The following is a 19,979-nucleotide window of genomic DNA, read 5'->3' on the forward strand; positions in this document are numbered from 1 at the left end:
AATTCCTTCATCTAAATCATTAACGTATATTGTAAAGAGCTGGGGTACCAGCACTGAGCCCTGCGGCACCCCACTGCCTGCCATTCTGAAAAGGACCCGTTTATCCCGACTCTCTGCTTTCTGTCTGCCAACCAGTTCTCTATCCACGGTTACCCCCAGTACCATGTGCTTTGATTTTGCACACCAATCTCTTGTGTGGGACTTGTCAAAAGCCTTTTGAAAGTCCAAATACACCACATCCACTGGTTCTCCCTTGTCCACTCTACTAGTTACATCCTCAAAAAATTCCAGAAGATTTGTCAAGCATGATTTCCCTTTCATAAATCCATGCTGTCTTGGACTGATCCTGTCACTGCTTTCCAAATGCGCTGCTATTTCATATATAATAATTGATTCCGACATTTTCCCCACTACTGATGTCAGGCTAACCGGTCTATAATTACCCGTTTTCTCTCTCCCTCCTTTTTTAAACAGTGGTGTTACATTAGCTACCCTCCAGTCCATAGGAACTGATCCAGAGTTGATAGACTGTTGGAAAATGATCACCAATTCATCCACTATTTCTAGGGCCACTTCCTTAAGTACTCTGGGATGCAGACATCAGGCCCCGGGGATTTATCAGCCTTCAATCCGCTCAATTTCCCTAACACAATTTCCTGCCTAATAAGGATATCCTTCAGTTCCTCCTTCTCACGAGACTCTCGGTCCCCTAATACTTCCTGAAGGTTATTTGTGTCTTCCTTCGTGAAGATAGAACCAAAGTATTTGTTCAACTGGTCTGCCATTTCTTTGTTCCCCATTATAAATTCACCTGAATCTGACTGCAAGGGACCTACATTTGTCTTCATTAATCTTTTTTTCTTCACATATCTAAAGAAGCTTTTGCAGTCAGTTTTTATGCTCCCGGCAAGCTTCCTCTCATACTCTATTTTTCCCCTCCAAATTAAACCCTTTGTCCCCCTCTGCTGAATTCTAAATTTCTCCCAGTCCTCAGGTCTGCTGCTTTTTCTGGCCAATTTATATGCCTCTTCCTTGGATTTAACACTATCCTTAATTTCCCTTGTTAGCCACGGTTGAGCCACCTTCTCGGTTTTATTTTTCCTCCAGACAGGGATGTACAATTATTGAAGTTCATCCATGTGATCTTTAAATATTTGCCATTGCCTATCCACCGTCAACCCTTTAAGTATCATCTGCCAGTCTATTCAAGCCAATTCACGCCTCATACCATCGACGTTACCTTTCCTTAAGTTCAGGACCCTCGTTTCTGAATTAACTGTGTCACTTTCCATCTTAATAAAGAATTCTACCATGTTATAGTCACTCTTCCCCAAGGGGCCTCGCACAACAAGATTGCTAATTAGTCCTTTCTCATTACACATCACCCAGTCTAGGATGGCCAGCCCTCTAGTTGGTTCCTCGACATATTGGTCTAGAAAACCATCCTTTATACACTCCAGGAAATCCTCCTCCACCGTATTGCTACCAGCTTGGTTCGCCCAATCAATATGTAGATTAAAGTCACCCATGATAACTGCTGTACTTTTATTGCACACGTCCCTAAATTTCTTGTTTGATGCTGTCCCCAACCTCACTACTACTGTTTGGTGGTCTGTACACAACTCCCACTAGCGTTTTCTGCCCTTTGGTATTCCGCAGCTCCACCCATACAGATTCCACATCATCCAAGCTAATATTCTTCCTTACTATTGCGTTAATTTCTGCTTTAACCAGCAACACTACCCCACCTCCTTTTCCTTTCTGTCTATCCTTCTGAATGTTGAATACCCCTGGATGTTGAGTTCCCAGCCTTGGTCACCCTGGAGCCATGTCTCCGTGATGCCAATTATATCATATTCATTAATTGCTGCCTGTACAGTTAATTCATCCACCTTATTACGAATACTCCTCGCATTGAGGCACAGAGCCTTCAGGCTTGACTTTTTAACATGCTTTGCCCTTTTGGAATTTTGCTGTAATGTGGCCCTTTTTGATTTTTGCCTTGGGTTTCTCTGCCCTCCACTCTTACTTTTCTTCTTTCTATCTTTTGCTTCTGCCCCCATTCTACTTCTCTCTGTCTCCCTGCATGGGCTCCCACCCCCCTGCCATATTAGTTTAACTCCTCCCCAACAGCACTAGCAAACACTACCCCTAGGACATTGGTTCTGGTCCTGTCCAGGTGCAGACCGTCCGGTTTGTACTGGTCCCACCTCCCCCAGAACTCGTTCCAATGTCCCAGGAATTTGAATCCCTACCTTCTGCACCACTCCTCAACCCATGTATTCATCTGAGCTATCCTGCGATTCATACTCTGACTAACACGTGGCACTGGTAACAATCCTGAGATTACTATCTTTGAGGTCCTACTTTTTAATTTAACTCCTAGCTCCCTAAATTCATCTTGTAGGACCTCATCCCATTTTTTACCTGTATCGTTGGTACCTATATGCACCACGACAACTGGCTGTTCACCCTCCCACTCCAAAGTGTCCTGCAACCACTCCGAGACATCCTTGACCCTTGCACCAGGGAGGCAACATTCCATCCTGGAGTCTCGATTGCGGCCGCAGAAACGTCTATCTATTCCCCTTACAATAGAACCCCCTACCACTATAGCTCTCTCATTCTTTTTCCTGCCCTCCTGTGCAGCAGAGCCACCCACGGTGCCATGGACTTGGCTGCTGCTTACTTCCCCTGATGAGTCATCCCCCCCAACAATAACCAAAACGGTGTATCTGCTTTGGAGGGGGATGACCACAGGGGACCTCTGCACTACCTTCCTTTCACTGCTCTTCCTGTTGGTCATCCATTCCCTATCGGTCTGTGTAACTCTTACCTGCGGTCTGACCAACTCACTAAACATGCTATTCAGCATCATGGATGCTCCAGAGTGAATCCACCTGCAGCTCCAGTGCTGTAATGCGGTCTGTCAGGAGCTACAGCAGGACATACTTCCCGCACATATCGTCATCAGGGACACTGGAAGTGTCCCCGAGTTCCCACATAGCACAGGAGGAGCACAACACGTGTCCGAACTCTCCTGCCATGACTTAACCCCTAGATTAACTTAATTTGGCAACAACAATGATAAAGGTTACCAACTGATAAGGAAAAGAAAAACAAAACTACTCATCAATCACCAGCCAATCACTTACCCACTTGACTGTGACATCTCCTTTCGATTTCTTTCTACTTCTTTGTTTACCTTCTGTCCCTGCAGCTGCACCGGCTGGCCTCACCGACTGCCTCCTCGACTTCTTGCTGGGCCTTTTTATAGGCCTCCAATGCTGCCCCGGACTCCCGCCTCACCGATTGCCTCCTCGATTTGCTGGGCCTTTTTATAGGCCTTCGACGCTGTCCCGGACTCCCACCTCACTGACTGTGTTATGTAATGATGTGTGTATCGTCCCAGTACCTTAAATGTAATGCAAGTACTATGCCACACCACAGAGGGCACTGCGGTGGGAAACCCTGGTAGTGCCTGTAACAAGGACTATATAAGGCTGACCACCACACCTGGGAGGCACTCTGGAGCTGAACAATAAAGGACGAAGGTCACAGCAGTTAGACTTATACCAGACCGTGTGGAGTCAGTGATTTGTGTGCTACATACACCACATTGGCAACGAGGAAGCGGACGAACTCCACGCAACCATGGCTACTCTGGGCTCGCTAAAGGATTTTACCGTGGGCAATGATTGGGAGGCCTTTGCGGAAAGGCTCGAGCACTACTTCACAGCAAATGACCTGACGGAGGACACATACGCAATGAGAGAGAAGCATAAGGCGATATTGCTCTCCAGTTGTGGAGTTGAGGTTTACTGTCTCGTCAGGGATTTGCTGGCACCTGGGAGCGCCAGGGACAAGTCATACGAGGAGCTGACTGAACTCATTCGTGACCAGTTGAAACCAAAGGAGAGCATCCTCACGGCCAGATACAAATTTTACCATCACTGCAGACCCGAGGGCCAGGATGTCACCAAATATGCTGCGGACCTCAAGAGACTCGCGGCGCCATGTGATTTTGGGGCACACCTTGATGAGGCTTTGCGGGACGTTTTCGTTATGGGGATTGGCCACGAGGGCCTCCTTCACAAGCTGTTAGCCATGGAACCCACAGTCACTCTGACAAAGGCCATCACCATCAGCCGGGCATATATGACCTCGACTTGCAGCACCAAGCAAATGATCCACACAGTCTCGAACCCGGCAGGCACTGTCCACAGGATAGCGCCCACCACGGACAAAACTGCAGAACGTGGCTCTGCCCGGGGCAGAGAGCATGGACCTGGGATCCTGGAGCTCAGAGTCCGCCGAGGGGGGCCAATCAAGCAGCACCATGCTGGCGCTGTGGAGGAAGCCATGGGGCGCACCGGTGCAGGTTTGCGGAGTACACGTGCAATACCTGCCACTTTAAAGGCCACCTTCAGCGTATGTGTAAAAGAAATCGGATTCACCGTGTGGCTGAGGAGATGGGGGATGATCCACTGTTCAGCGAGGAGCAGGTAGAAGAAGATGAGGTGCTTGGACTGTATTCGTGCACCGAAGATTCGCCCCCAGTGATAAGTGAAGTAAAAATCAACGGAGTCCAGTGAGTATGGAAGTGGACACGGGCTCGGGTCCGTTGTTGATGAGTCGGAGAACCTTTGATAAACTGTGGATTAACCCAGCTGCACGACCCAAGCTGGTCCCGGTCACGGCAAAGCTGCGTACCTACACCAGGGAACTAATACCTGTTCTCAGCAGAGCGATGGTGCAGGTATCCCACCGGGACGAGACGCACTCATTACCTTTGTGGGTCGCTGCAGGCGATGGGCCGACACTCCTCGGCCGGAGGTTGATGGGGACGGTCCGTGGGAGCTGGGAAGACTTCATTCCTCCACAGGCTGCTGCTCCCCGGGGTGCTGCCGTGCCCCGGGTCCCCAGAGAGCAACGCCGACCGAGCTGGAGCTGCAGCCTCAATCCACCCACAGGCAAGCCCCAGGCCCGGATCTCACACAGAGACCCCCAGCCCCCACAGGCCAGCAGAGGGGCCCAAGGGGGGATGGGGGTTGAGCCGGCGGGGTGCTGAGGGATCCAGGGGCCGACGGTTCGGAAGGGCCCCGCAGAGGAAGAGGCCGTTGGGTGGGCCTCGCAGAGGAGCTGGTAGCGTCGGTCGGCGGCCATGGCAGCCGCAGGGGAGGCCGCTACGTAGGCCGCGGGGGACGCGGCAAGTGCGGCCGCTGGAGAGGCCACGGCGGCCGCAGGAGAGGCGGCAAGTCAGGTGGCAGCGGAGGGGAGCGGAGGCTGCGACGGCGGAGGGCATTCGGAGCGGCGGAGAAGAAGATGGCGGCGGCATCGTGTCGGAGCTGCAGAGCATCAAAGATGGCGGCGCCCAAGGAGAAGCCTCGTGGAATCCTCCTGCATCAAAGATGGCGCCTTAAAGAGGAAATGCACCCGGGAGTCTTAAAAGGGCCTTACAAAGAGGTGGTCCCCACAAAGGACTTCTGTTTGGCAGAGCGAGTCTAAAATGAGCAATGTTAATGTGAGATAGTGAATTTATAATAAGAATTACCTTTTTTATGCTGAATGGCCACTGTATTTCTGTAAAATAATGGATGAAGTACAATTAATGATAGCGGCTAACAAGGAAATCAAGGTTCCGCTACCAGTCAATAACCAGTTAATGTACCAGATAATATGTACCATACTAACGCACTGTCTATGCCCACCTGTCTTCTGTTGGACAAGTGTGATGTTATGTAATGATGTGTGTATCAATGTCCTGCGTCCAGGTGTGGGGGGGGAAGGTGATGTTATGTAATGATGTGTGTATCGTCCCAGTACCTAAAATGTAATGTAAGTACTATGCCACACCACAGAGGGCGCTGCGGTGGGAAACCCTGGTAGTGCCTGTAACAAGGACTATATAAGGGTGACCACCACACCTGGGAGGTACTCTGGAGCTGAACAATAAAGGACGAAGGTCACAGTAGTTAGACTTACACCAGACCATGTGGAGTCAGTGATTTGTGTGCTACATACACCACAGACTGCCTCCTCGATCTCCTGCTGGGCCTTTTTATAGGCCTCCGACGCTGCCCCGGACTCCCGCTTCACTGACTGCCTCACGAACTCCTGCCGGGCCTTTTTATAGGCCTCTGACGCTGCCCGGGACTCCCGCCTCACCGATTGCCTCCTCGATCTCCTGCTGGGCCTTTTTATAGGCCTCTGACGCTGCCCTGGACTCCCACCTCACCGACTGCCTCCTCGATCTCCTGCTGGGCCTTTTTATAGGCCTCCGACGCTGCCCGGGACTCCCGCCTCACCGACTGCCTCCTCGATCCCCTGCTGGGCCTTTTTAATAGGCCTCCAACGCTGCCTCGGACTCCCGCCTCACCGACTGCCTCCTCGATCTCCCTCTGGCTAGCGTCGCAAACAAGTCAGCAGTCTTCAGTAACGGGTACTGATCTTGTTTTGAAACCCTGTTGATCATAGCCTTGTAGTCTCCATAGATTCTGACTGTGCCATCGCTTTTCAGCACAGGAGTCATGGGGTTGGCCCATTCATTAAATTTGACCAGTGATATGATCCCTTCACGCTGGAGTCTGTCCTGTTTAATTTCGACCGTCTCCCTCATCATATACGGCACTGCCCGAGCTTTATGATGGACGGGTCTTGCATCTGGGTCCACGTGGATCTGCACCTTGGCTCCCATGAAATCGCCGATACCCGGTTCGAACAGCGAGGGGAACTTACTCAATACTTGGGCACATGTATCTTCCTCTGACAACAACGCCTTTATGTCGTTCCAGTCGCATCTGATTTTCTCCAACCAGCTTCTGCCGAGCAGCGTTGGGCCATTGCCTGGAACAATCCACAGCGGTAACTCGTGAACCGCACTGTTATATGACACATTAAGTTGTACACTACCAATCACCTTTATCAGTTCTTTGGTGTACGTGCACACCTTGGCATTAACAGGGCTCAGCCTGGGCCTCACAGTCTTAGTATCCCACAGCTTATTAAATGCCCTCTCGTTCATGATCAATTGACTCGCCCCCGTGTCCAGTTCCATCGATACCGGTATCCCGTTAAACTTCACATTAGTCAAAATTGGTTTACTCTTGGTTATGAAAGAGCACAGTCCATACACTTCCTCCTCTGGCATCTCGGATTGCGTATCCGGATCTGCGTCAGTCTGACTTTCATCCTCCACGTGGTGTATTGCAGTTCGCTTGCTCATCTGCACACACTTGCGCTGGAGATGCCCCACTCTCAAACAGCCTTTGCAACTATATTGCTTAAATCGGCACTGCTGGTGCCGATGATTTCCCCCACAACGCCAACACGGAGAAGTCGGATACATTCCCGCTGGCGCACTTTGGGCAGCCACAGGTTTTGCAAATGCAGCCTGATAGGCCCTGCCATGTACCGCTCTGCCGAACGCCAAATCATTCGCGAACGCAGCCATATAGGCCCTGCCATGTGCCGCTCTGCCGAACGCCGAATCAATCGCATTTACAGTACTTGCCGAGGTTCGGTTCTTCACTGATATTTGCTTTAGACTCCTGTCCGTCGTCATACATGATTGAGCGATCTGGATGGCCCTTTTTAAATCCAACTCCTCCACCGCCAGAAGTTTGCACAGGATCACCTCGTGGCTGATACCGATAACAAAGAAGTCCCACAACATGTCTGCCAACACCGTCCCGAACTTGCACGATCCCACTAGACGTCTCAGGTCGGCAACGAATTCCGCCACGCTGTGGCCCTCCGATCGAACGTGTGGATAAAACCTGTATCTCAAGGTGATGATGTCGTCGTCTGGCTTGATGTACACAACTCCTCGTACGTTTTCTCTGTTGGATCACTAGGCATGAGTAGACTCTTTATCAAACCGTAGATCTTTGAATCGCACACATTGAGGAACACGGCTCGGCGCTGATCTGCATCATCGACCCCCTTCATTTTTTAGCCACGAAATACTGGTTCAAATGGCTCACAAAGTCTGACCAATCTTCTCCCTCCACGAATGGCTCTAAAAATCCAATCGTGCTCATTTTGCAAAGATTCTTGTATTCTCGTCGCCAAATGTTATGTATGCAATAAAGGTACAAACTGAGTACTGTTTAACTGAACAAGGTACAACCTTGTTCCTGCTTTATTACGGCCCAAAGTGCCTGACTCACAAAATGGCTGGTCTTTTATACCAGAGCAGCACCATGTGTGGCCTCCAACAATGACACCATCTGGTGCTACAAACAGAATGTACATGCATGACAATGAAAAGACATGACACTCTGAGATCCCTTTGTTCCTCTACTCCACTTAGACTCGCACCTTCCAAGTAATAAGTGACCTCCCTATTCTTCCTACCAAAATGCAATACCTCACATTTATCTGTGTTGAACTTCATTTGCCAATTATATGCCCATTCTGCAAGTTTATGAATGTCCTCCTGTAATTTGTTGCAGTTCTCCTCAGTATTGACTATCCCCTCCAAGTTGGTGTCATCTGCAAATTTAGAAATTGTGTTTTTGATTCCAAAGTCTAAATTGTTAATATAAATTGTGAACAACAGTGGTCCCAGCACTGGTTCTTGTGGAACACCACTACCCACCTTCTGCCACTGTGAATAGCTATTTTTTACCCCTACTCTCTGCTTTCTGTCTTGAAGGCAGCTAGCTATCCATTCTGCTACTTGTCCCCTGACTCCGCATTCTCTGACCTTGTTCATCAGTCTATTATGGGGTACCTTATCGAAGGCCTTTTGAAAATCTAGATAAATTACATCCACTGCATTACCATTGTCTATTCTCTCTGTTTCCTCTTCAAAAAATTCAATGATGTTGGTCAAGTAAGACTTTCCCCTTTGAAATCCATGCTGACTATTCATTATTATATTTTATGTTCTTCGACTTTCTCCTTTAGTAGGGATTCCATTATTTACCTATAACCGATGTTAAGATGACTGGTCTATAATTCCCTGCACATGTCCTATTCCCCTTCTTAAATATAAATATTATGTTAGCTATCCACCAGTTCGCTGGCACTACACCTTTTTCTAATGAATTATTAAATATGTGTAGTAATGCCTCTGCTATCTCTTCCCTCGATTCTGTTAAAATGCGTGGATACAATCCATCTGGACTAGAGGTTTTATCCTCTTTGAGTTTGATTTGTCTATCTTAATATATCCCCTCTTTTTTATTTTAAATGTATTTATCTCATTACTAATCTCAGCATCCAATATCATGTCCACCTGTTCTATCTCCCTGGTAAATAATGAAGCAAAATAATTATTTAATATTTGTACCATCACTCTATTGTTACCTGTGGTATTATCCTATCTAGCCTTAATGGCCCCATTCCTACCCAACTTTCCTTTTTTTTTAATTGATGTGCCTGTAAAATATTTTACTTTTTTTTATGTTCTTGATAATTTAATTTCATAGTTCCTCTTTGCCATCCTAATTGTTGTTGTTGACTTCTATCCTAATCTTTTCATATTCTCCCTTATCATGCACTCCCCTGCTGTCTATGTACTTTATGAATGCCTCTTTCCTTACCCTCAGTTGTTCCCTAATGGCTTTATTCATCCATGGAGTCTCATTAGTGTTTAGTTTGTTCTTTCCTTTTAGCAGAATATATTGTTCCTGCACTCTGTTGAACACTATTTTAAATGTTTCTCGTTGCTGCTGTACATCATTTTTACCAATATTGTTGCCCATTTTATTTTCCCAATTTCTATTCTCAGCTCCTCAAAATAAGCTTTTCTCCAATCTATTACCCTGGTTTTTGTCATACTTATGTTGTTGTCAATGATCATCCTAAAGCGTATTATATTATGGTCACTATTGCCGAGATGTTCCCCTACTTTTAATTCTCTTTTCTGCTCTGGTTCATTCCCCATTACTAGATTCAATAGCGAATCCTTCCTTGTGAGGTTTTTTATATATTGAGTTAAAAAGGAGTCCTGAACACATTGTAGGAAATCCATTCCCTTATCCCCATTACCTACCTCTTCTGTCTATTCAGAAAAGCTATCCAATTAGTTCCAGTGCCCTGCTCTTTCTCAAGAGCTCTGTAAATATTTCCTTTTTAAGTATATATCCACTCCCTTTTTAAAAGTTATCATTGAATCTTCTTCCACCACCCTTTCAGGCTATGCATTCGGATCATAACAATTTTCTGTGTAAAACCATTTCTCCTCATCTTCCCTCTGGTTCTTTTTCCAATTATCCTAAATCTGTGTTCCCTGGTTACTTTGAACACCTCTATTAAATCATCCCTTTACCTTCTCTGCTCTAAAGAGAGCAATCCAGCTTCTCTCGTCTCTCCACATAACTGAAGTCCCTCATCCCTGGTATCATTCTGTTTAAATCAATTCGTGATGGTTTCGAAATCTATTTCTATAAATAAAAATCTTGTCTCTAGCATTTGTCTAACAAACTTCAAAGTATAACACATCAAGGGCTAGAACCTTCACTTTTATGCTTATTGCCCCAAAATGGGCGTTATTTCCGGTGTGGGTGGTAAAAAAGGGTTTTCAGATCGCCGGCTTCTCGCCCATTCTCAAAACACCTAGTTTACATTTTTGAAAATGGGTGTTACCGCGAGCGATATCAAATGGGCGGTAGCATTAAATTTTTTGTCCTTCTGCTGCAAAGTGTGGCCGTCCTTAGCAACAGCAACCGAATGGAGAGAAAGGAGGAGGCATCACAGCACGCTGTGGAGACTGATGCTGGAGAGAGCAGTAAGGTAGGAGAGGAGCACATTGGAGGCCACAAAAGAGCCAGGAGGTTCTCGGATTCCTGCAATTCTGGAGGTCAAGGGTCACCATGACATGCGCAGAAGTGGAGACAGAGAGACAGAGAGAGGGAGCTCAGAGGGACTGAAGGTATGGCTGGGTGTGGTGTGGCTGCTTTGGGAAGAAGGAGGGAGACTTTAGAGCTTCAAAGCAAGTAGGCAAACAACAAGTAGCTGTGACCAGCCACATATTTGACCGAATTTGCCCTATAATGGAGAGAGAGGAGGCATCACAGCACGCTGTGGAGACTGATGCTAGAGAGAGCAGTAAGGTGGGAGAGGAGCACATTGGAGGCCGCAAAAGAGCTAGGAGGTTCTCGGACGAGGCAAATGCCTCCCTCCTGCAGGAGGTCGAGTTACGCTGGGGTGATGTGACACAGGGAGGGCGTGGGAAGCCCACCTTGAAGGCCTACCAGAGGATATGGGCCGAGATAGCAGAGGTGGTCTCCAACGAGGTGCGTGAGGGCAACCAATGCCGCAACGATGGAACGACATTGTGGGATCTGCAAAAGTATTACATTGATTTACATGTACTTATGTATTCATATAATTTAATTTGTAACAGTCATGAGTGACAATCAGCAGATGTGAGATCTTGCACTTTTACCGGGAATGTTTTCCTCAAAGCCTGCGGTCACGGTGTACGATTTTAGGTAAAGAATGATAATAATCATAATAATCATGCTTACATCTATCGGTTATGTGTTGTATCAGTCTCTGTGACAGTACCTAGCAATGATATCATGCAATGATCTCATGCCATGTCGTCCTGTCACATTTTACAGAAGAAGCTGTCGACGATGAGGTCCGTGCAAAGGCGAACAGGTGGGGGGTCACCAGTCCCCAGTGACATCACACAGATGGAGGAGTGAGTGCTCGCACTCGTGGGTAAGCACCCCTTGACAGCCACGGACACATCTGCAGACCCTGAAGTGATGCCACGTGAGTAAAGCTTACACCATTGCGTCATGTAAAGTCTATAGATGCCACACCCACTCATATCCGAACAATCATATATGATAGGTGATTTCTAAAAGTGTCATAGAAATAATGCTGGCCTAATGAAAATCATTGCAATGCACAATGTGTTGATGGTCATGAAATGTGATGTCTGCGATGATTTTGAGAGCGGTGGTGCTTTTGTCGTGCATATGCTGTGTGTAGCGCTGGACTCACCTTGTGACCCTAGCACCCCCTTCTCCTCTAATAACCTCATTTGAGTTTTGCAGCTCAGCCAGCAGCGCGGCCGCAGTCAAGGCCACAGAGGCCAGAAGGTGGGGGCACGGGGCAGGAGTCGGCAGACGATCCTACTACATCTGGTGCTGAGGAGCTCTGATTATCGCCCGTCAATCCACTGGGTCTGTTCTCGATGGATGAGAGCGTGGACTTCGAAGAACCTCCATCGCCACGCTCCAGAAGCCATTCCACCCAAGGCCACCTAGTGGTTCTCCGGTCATTCCCGCCTCCACACTGGAGGTACTGGGCCCAAGCACCTCTCCATAGGGCACCCCATTTGTCCCCAGGACGGCGCCACAGTTGTCCAGGAGGATTGTAGACATTGGTGACCAGCTCATCAAAGCATTTGGGGGCATATCCCGACACTTGGCCACCATGACCGAGTACATTCCGTGCATGGCGGAGTCGCTTGATGCGATAGCCAGGAACACTGCTGCCACAGGTCTCCCAGTGTTCCCCGAGCGTGGCACTCCACCCCTAGGTTCCGCACCATCACTGCGAACGACAGATGAGAGGAAGGACCAAGATCCTGCTTCTGCATCAGAGAATGTTGCCCCCTCAGCACCCCGCGTTCCCGTACCCGTGCAACCACCGCATCTGCATTCATCCCCCCCAATGAGGCATCGCCTGAGGAGGTCCTCGGCCAGGTGACGTGGAGTGAGGAGGGGAAGGGGTAGAGGTGGGGAGAAGAAGGAAAGGGGGGAAAGAAAGTGAGGTGCATGTGCGCAGGTGATGGCTGCGTTATATCTCCATCTGGGTGTATGCAATTTGTTGCAATGTATGGGGGCTGGGGACCATGCTCCTGCTTTGCCTTTGTATTCTCTGTTGGTGGACATGGTGAACATGTGATTTATATCAATGGTGGAAAAAGTGGGGTGTGGGCAGGGGTTGGGTGTTATTGGCTGTGATACTTATGATTTTAGACCAATGTTGCTATTAAACTTTTGTTATTGAACATAACCTTGTTGCGCATTGTCTCAAATAGCTGGACCATTACACACTGGTGATTCCTCACCATGAAAGGGTTAAATACAACTTAACATCAATCAACGTAAACTTTAACTGGCACCAAGTTGATGGGCACCATTGATGTCTGAGCTGAGCTGCACACACACAGCAGTGTGTCAGCGTTGTCACTCACATCAGCGTTCTTTCCGATATCAGCTCCTCACATAAGAGTGGGATTTAACAAATGCCAGCCACACCGCTGGTGTTCGTTCCAGTTAGTTCCACTTTTTGTGGGCAGTTTATTGAGTGAGCGATATTGTGGGCGATATGTGTGCGGAGTGGTGAAATCGACAATGGGCGATCTCCATGGCCGCTAGTTTGGGTAAACATGCTCTTTACGACAAAAAAAAGTGGGTGGGCGTTCATATTGAATCTCGGCGTTAATTCTGTGCAGAAAGTAACGCTGGGCACTATCATGGGCGTTGATTTCTCCCATTCTGCTGATTCCGCCCCCAAAAAGTGGGCAGGCGATAATATTTTTCCCGGTGTTAACCCATTGGGAAAATAACGCTCGCCAATAAGTCTCCTAAAAAAGCCCATCAGTTTCCATTTTGTGCCAAAATGGGCGATATATGGGCGTTATACGTCATTTCAGCAGTAAAATGAGCGTTAAGTGGGTGTTAAGCATGCAAAAAAGTGGAGGTTCTAGCCCATAAAGTGTATGTCACACTTATACCTGATCAGCTCAAATATCAATTTCATAAAACAGCAACAAATCACAACCGAACAGGTAAGGGGAATCTACCAATGAATGAGTAACAAGAAAGTACAAAGCTACTAATAAAACAAGTAGTCAGTGCCGGCGGAACCAATGAAGTCACTCAAAATATTTTTTGAAAATCCCTTTGGCCTCCCCAGCCAACTATACATAAGTATAAAAAATAGGCAACTTACAAACATAAAAATGTAATTAATTTATGAAAATATCTAAATTTAACCAACTCCTGGAAATGTGTACAGTAAGTAATGCTCCGTGAGACCTAACGTCTCTAAAGGCATGAGTTTTTCTCCTTTACTGGTGCTTTAGATGACCCAGCCACTGTTTTTACTCCCAGCTATTTCCTGCCCCTTTGTACAGCCACTGGCACCATCAGCATTTCTGTTGCAGCCACTTTCTGGTCCCTTGTTCTGACCATGGTTCCTTTATGCACACTGGCATGATGCAGTAAATGCGTTGCAACCCCAGCCACTTTCTGATCCCTGGCTGCAGTTGCAGCTCCTTTCTCCTCTTGCACATTGCCTTTAGGTTGAGACTTTAAACCTAAGCCTCCTCTGCCTGTTGGGGTGGATGTAAGAAATTCCAAGATACCATTCAAGAAACCATTCCAAGATACCATTCTCCCCTTGTCCTGGCCAACATTTATCCCTTAACCAACACCACCAAAAGAAGATTCATTGATTATTTGCTTCATTGCTGTTTGTGGGACATGGTGTGCTTTCCATAGTTTACTTACATAACAACAATGATTACACTTCTGAAATATTTCAATGGCTGTGAGGCACTTAAGTACATCCTGAGGACATGGAAGATGCAATATAAATGCAATTGGTTCTTCTCTTGTAGAAAACCACTTCATGACATGCTGATGCGCCTGGTTTTTATCTCATAATTTTTATCTCATAATACATCTGTGAAACACCTTTGGATGTTTCACTACGTTAATGGCGCTATATAAATACAAGTTGTTGTCGTTGTTTGCATCCTAACCCCTGTATTCCCAGACCACAAGAATCCTGCCCTTCCAGTGCTACCAACTGCCATGTTGTCCCTCCCCTCTTGTGTTACCAAATCTCCAGACACTCCAGTGCTGCCTCCCAACGAATAAGAACCAATGCCACAAGAGATTCAGTGGTGTAATGTGGGAATGTGGGAAGGGAGGACCTTGAGACAATCACTATCACTAGGGGGGTAGTGCTGGACAGGCTAACGGGACTCAAGGTAGACAAGTCCCTTGGTCCTGATGAAATGTATCCCAGGGTATTAAAAGAGATGGCGGAAGTTATAGCAGATGCATTCGTTATAATCTACCAAAATTCTCTGGACTCTGGGGAGGTACCAGCGGATTGGAAAGCAGCTAATGTAACACCTCTGTTTAAAAAAGGGGGCAGGCAAAAGGCAGGTAACTATAGGCCGGTTAGTTTAACATCTGTAGTGGGGAAAATGCTTGAAACTATCATTAAGGAAGAAATAGCGGGACATCTAGATAGGAATAGTGCAATCAAGCAGACGCAGCATGGATTCATGAAGGAGAAATCATGTTTAACTAATTTACTGGAATTCTTTGAGGATATAACGAGCATGGTGGATAGAAGTGTACCGATGGATGTGGTGTATTTAGATTTCCAAAAGGCATTCGATAAGGTGCCACACAAAAGGTTACTGCAAAAGATAGAGGTACGCGGCGTCAGAGGAAATGTATTAGCATGGATAGAGAATTGGCTGGCGAACAGAAAGTAGAGAGTCGGGATAAATGGGTCCTTTTCGGGTTGGAAATCGGTGGTTAGTGGTGTGCCACAGTGATGGGACCACAACTGTTTACAATATACATAGATGACCTGGAAGAGGGGACCGAGTGTAGTGCAACAAAATTTGCAGATGACACTAAGATTAGTGGGAAAGCGGGTTGTGTAGAGGACTCAGAGAGGTTGCAAGGAAATTTGGATAGGTTAAGCGAATGGGCTAAGGTTTGGCAGATGGAATACAATGTCGGAAAATGTGAGGTCATCCACCTTGGGAAAAAAAACAGTAAAAGGGAATATTATTTGAATGGGGAGAAATTACAGCATGCTGAGGTGCATAGGGACCTGGGGGTCCTTGTGCATGAATCCCAAAAGGTTAGTTTGGAGGTGCAGCAGGTAATCAGGAAGGCGAATGGAATGTTGGCCTTCATTGCGAGAGGGATGGAGTACAAAAGCAGGGAGGTCCTGCTGCAACTGTATAGGGTATTGGTAAGGCCGCACCTGGAGTACTGCGTGCAGTTTTGGTCACCTTACTTAAGGAAGGATATACTAGCTTTGGAAGGGGTACAGAGATGATTCACTAGGCTGATTCCGGAAATGAGGGGGTTACCTTATGATGATAGATTGAGTAGACTGGGTCTTTACTCGTTGGAGTTCAGAAGGATGAGGGGTGATCTTATAGAAACATTTAAAATCATGAAAGGGATAGACAAGATAGAGGCAGAGAGGTTGTTTTCACTGGTAGGGGAGACTAGAACTAGGGGGCACAGCCTCAAAATACGGAGGAGCCAATTTAAAACCGAGTTGAGAAGGAATTTCTTCTCCCAGAGGGTTGTGAATCTGTGGAATTCTCTGCCCAAGGAAGCAGTTGAGGCTAGCTCATTCAATGTGTTCAAGTCACAGATAGATAGATTTTTAACCAATAAGGGAATTAAGGGTTACGGGGAGAGGGAGGGTAAGTGGAGCTGAGTCCATGGCCAGATCAGCCATGATCTTATTTAATGGCGGAGCAGGCTCGAGGGGCTAGATGGCCTACTCGTGTTCCTAATTCTTATGTTCTTATGTAATAAACTAGCAAAATTTGCCAACGCTTTCATAGAAACATAGAAACATAGAAAATAGTTGCAGGAGTAGGCCATTCGGCCCTTCGAGTCTGCACCACCATTCAATAAGATCATGGCTGATCATTCCTTCAGTACCCCTTTCCTGCTTTCTCTCCAAACCCCTTGATCCCCTTAACCGTAAGGGCCATATCTAACTCCCTCTTGAATATATCTAGTGAACTGGCATCAACAACTCTCTGCGGCAGGGAATTCCACGGGTTAACAACTCTCTGAGTGAAGAAGTTTCTCCTCATCTCAGTCCTAAATGGCCTACCCCTTATCCTAAGACTATGTCCCCTAGATCTAGACTTCCCCAACATCGGGAACATTCTTCCGGCATCTATCCTGTCCAGTCCCGTCAGAATCTTATACGTTTCTATGAGATCCCCTCTCATCCTTCTAAACTCCAGTGAATAAAGGCCCAGTTGATCCAGTCTCTCCTCATATGACAGCCCAGCCATCCCAGGAATCAGTCTGGTGAACGTTTGCTGCACTCCCTCAATAGCAAGAACGTCCTTCCTCAGACTAGGAGTCCAAAACTGAACACAATATTCCAGGTGAGGCCTCACCAAGGCCCTGTACAGCTGCATTAAGACCTCCCTGCTTCTATATTCAAATCCCCTAGCTATGAAGCCCAACATACCATTTGCCTTCTTTACCGCCTGCTGTACCTGCGTGCCCACTTTCAGTGACTGATGAACCATGACACCCAGGTCTCGTTGCACCTCCCCTTTTCCAAGTCTGCCGCCATTCAGATAATATTCTGCCTTCGTATTTTTGCCCCCAAAATGGATAACCTCACATTTATCCACATTATACTGCATCTGCCATGTATTTGCCCACTCACCTAACCTGTCCAAGTCACCCTGCAGCCTCTTAGCGTCCTCCTCACAGCTCACACCGCCACCCAGTTTAGTGTCAGCTGCAAACTTGGAGATATTACACTCTATTCCTTCATCTAAATCGTTAATGTACATTGTAAAGAGCTGGGGTCCCAGCACTGAGCCCTGTGGCACTCCACTAGTCACTGCCTGCCATTCTGAAAAGGACCTGTTTATCCCGACTCTCTGCTTCCTGTCTGCCAACCAGTTCCCAATCCACGTCAGTATATTACCTCCAATAACATGTGCTTTGATTTTGCACACCAATCTCTTGTGCGGGACCTTGTCAAAAGCCTTTTGAAAGTCCAAATACACCACATCCACTGGTTCTCCCTTGTCCACTCTGCTAGTTACATCCTCAAAAAATTCCAGAAGATTCGTCAAGCATGATTTCCCTTTCATATATCCATGCTGACTTGGTCCGATCCTGTCACTGCTTCCCAAATGCGCTGCTATTTCATCCTTAATGATTGATTCCAACATTTTCCCCACTACTGATGTCAGGCTAACCGGTCTATAATTACCCGTTTTCTCTCTCCCTCCTTTTTTTAAAAGTGGTGTTACATTAGCTACCCTCCAGTCCATAGGAACTGATCCCGAGTCGATAGACTGTTGGAAAATGATCACCAATGCATCCACTATTTCTAGGGCCACTGCCTTGAGTACTCTGGGATGCAGACTATCAGGCCCCGGGGATTTATCAGACTTCAATCCCATCAATTTCCCTAACACAATTTCCCGCCTAATAAGGATATCCTTCAGTTCCTCCTTCTCACTCGACCCACTGTCCCCTAGTACCTTCAGAAGGTTATTTGTATCTTCCTTCGTGAAGACAGAACCAAAGTATTGGTTCAATTGGTCTGCCATTTCTTTGTTCCCCATTATAAATTCACCTGAATCTGACTGCAAGGGACCTACGCTTGTTTTTACCAATCTTTTTCTCTTCACATATTTATAGAAGCTTTTGCAGTCAGTTTTTATATTCCCTGCAAGCTTCCTCTCATACTCTATTTTCCCCCTCCTAATTAAACCTTTAGTCTCCCTCTGTTGAATTCTAAATTTCTCCCAGTCCTCAGGTTTGTTGCTTTTTCTAGCCAATTTATATGCCTCTTCCTTGGCTTTAACACCATCCTTAATTTCCTTTGTTAGCCATGGTTGAGCCACCTTCCCAGTTTTATTTTTACTCCAGACAGGGATGAACAAGTGCTGAAGTTCATCCATGTGATCTTTTAATGTTTGCCACTGCTTATCCACCGTCAACCCTTTGAGTATCCTTTGCCAGTCTATTCTAGCCAATTCACACCTCATACCGTCGAAGTTACCTTTCCTTAAGTTCAGGACCCTAGTTTCCGAATTAACTTTGTCACTCTCCATCTTAATAAGGAATTCTACCATATTATGGTCACTTTTCCCCAAGCGGCCTCGCACAACAAGATTGCTAATTAGTCCCTTCTCATTACACATCACCCAGTCTAGGATGGCCAGCTCCCTGGTTGGTTCCTCAACATATTGGTCCAGAAAACCATCCCTAATACACTCCAGGAAATCCTCCTCCACCAAATTGCTACCAGTTAGATTAGCCCAATCAATATGTAGATTAAAGTCGCCCATGATTACTGCTGTACCTTTAGTGCACACATCCCTTATTTCTTGTTTGATGCTGCCCCCAACCTCACTACTACTATTTGGTGGTCTATACACAACTCCCACTAGCGTTTTCTGCCCTTTGGAATTCCGCAGCTCCACCTATACCGATTCCACATCATCCAGGCTAATGTCCTTCCTGACAATTGCATTGATTTCTTCTTTAACCAGCAACGCCATCCCGCCTCCTTTTCCTTTCTGTCTATCCTTCCTAAATGCTGAATACCCTTGGATGTTGAGTTCCCAGCCTTGGTCACCCTGGAGCCATGTCTCCGTGATGCCAATCACATAGTATCCGTTAACTGCTATCTGCACAGTTAATTCATCCACCTTATTACGAATACGCCTCGCATTGAGGCACAGAGCCTTTAGGCTTGTTTTTTTTCAACACACTTTCCCCTTAGAATTTTGCTGTAATGTGGCCCTTTTTGTTTTTTGCCTTGGGTTTCTCTGCCCTCCACTTTTACTATTCTCCTTTCTATATTTTGCTTCTGTCTCCATTTTGTTTCCCTCTATCTCCCTGCATAGGTTCCCATCCCCCTGCCATATTAGTTTAACTCCTCCCCAACAGCACTAGCAAACACTCCCCCAAGGACATTGGTTCCGGTCCTGCCCAGGTGCAGACCGTCCGGTTTGTACTGGTCCCACCTCCCCCAGAACCGGTTCCAATGTCCCAGGAATTTGAATCCCTCCCTTCTGCACCACTCCTCAAGCCACATATTCATCTGAGCTATCCTGCGATTCCTACTCTGATTAGGACGTGGCACTGGTAGCAATCCTGAGATTACTACTTTTGAGGTCCTACTTTTTAATTTAACTCCTAGCTCCCTAAATTCGTCTTGTAGGACCTCATCCC

General features: G+C 46.8%; 1 long non-coding RNA gene across 2 annotated transcripts in view; it reads right to left on the reverse strand.

Annotated features, from left to right (window-relative positions):
* The window catches only part of LOC139268563 (uncharacterized), a 50,152-nt gene that overhangs the window by 28,075 nt on the left and 2,098 nt on the right, over positions 1–19,979 (reverse strand). The gene's annotated exons all lie outside the window — the stretch shown is intronic.

Source organism: Pristiophorus japonicus, chromosome 8 (assembly GCF_044704955.1).
Source record: "Pristiophorus japonicus isolate sPriJap1 chromosome 8, sPriJap1.hap1, whole genome shotgun sequence".
Lineage (NCBI taxonomy): Eukaryota > Metazoa > Chordata > Chondrichthyes > Pristiophoridae > Pristiophorus > Pristiophorus japonicus.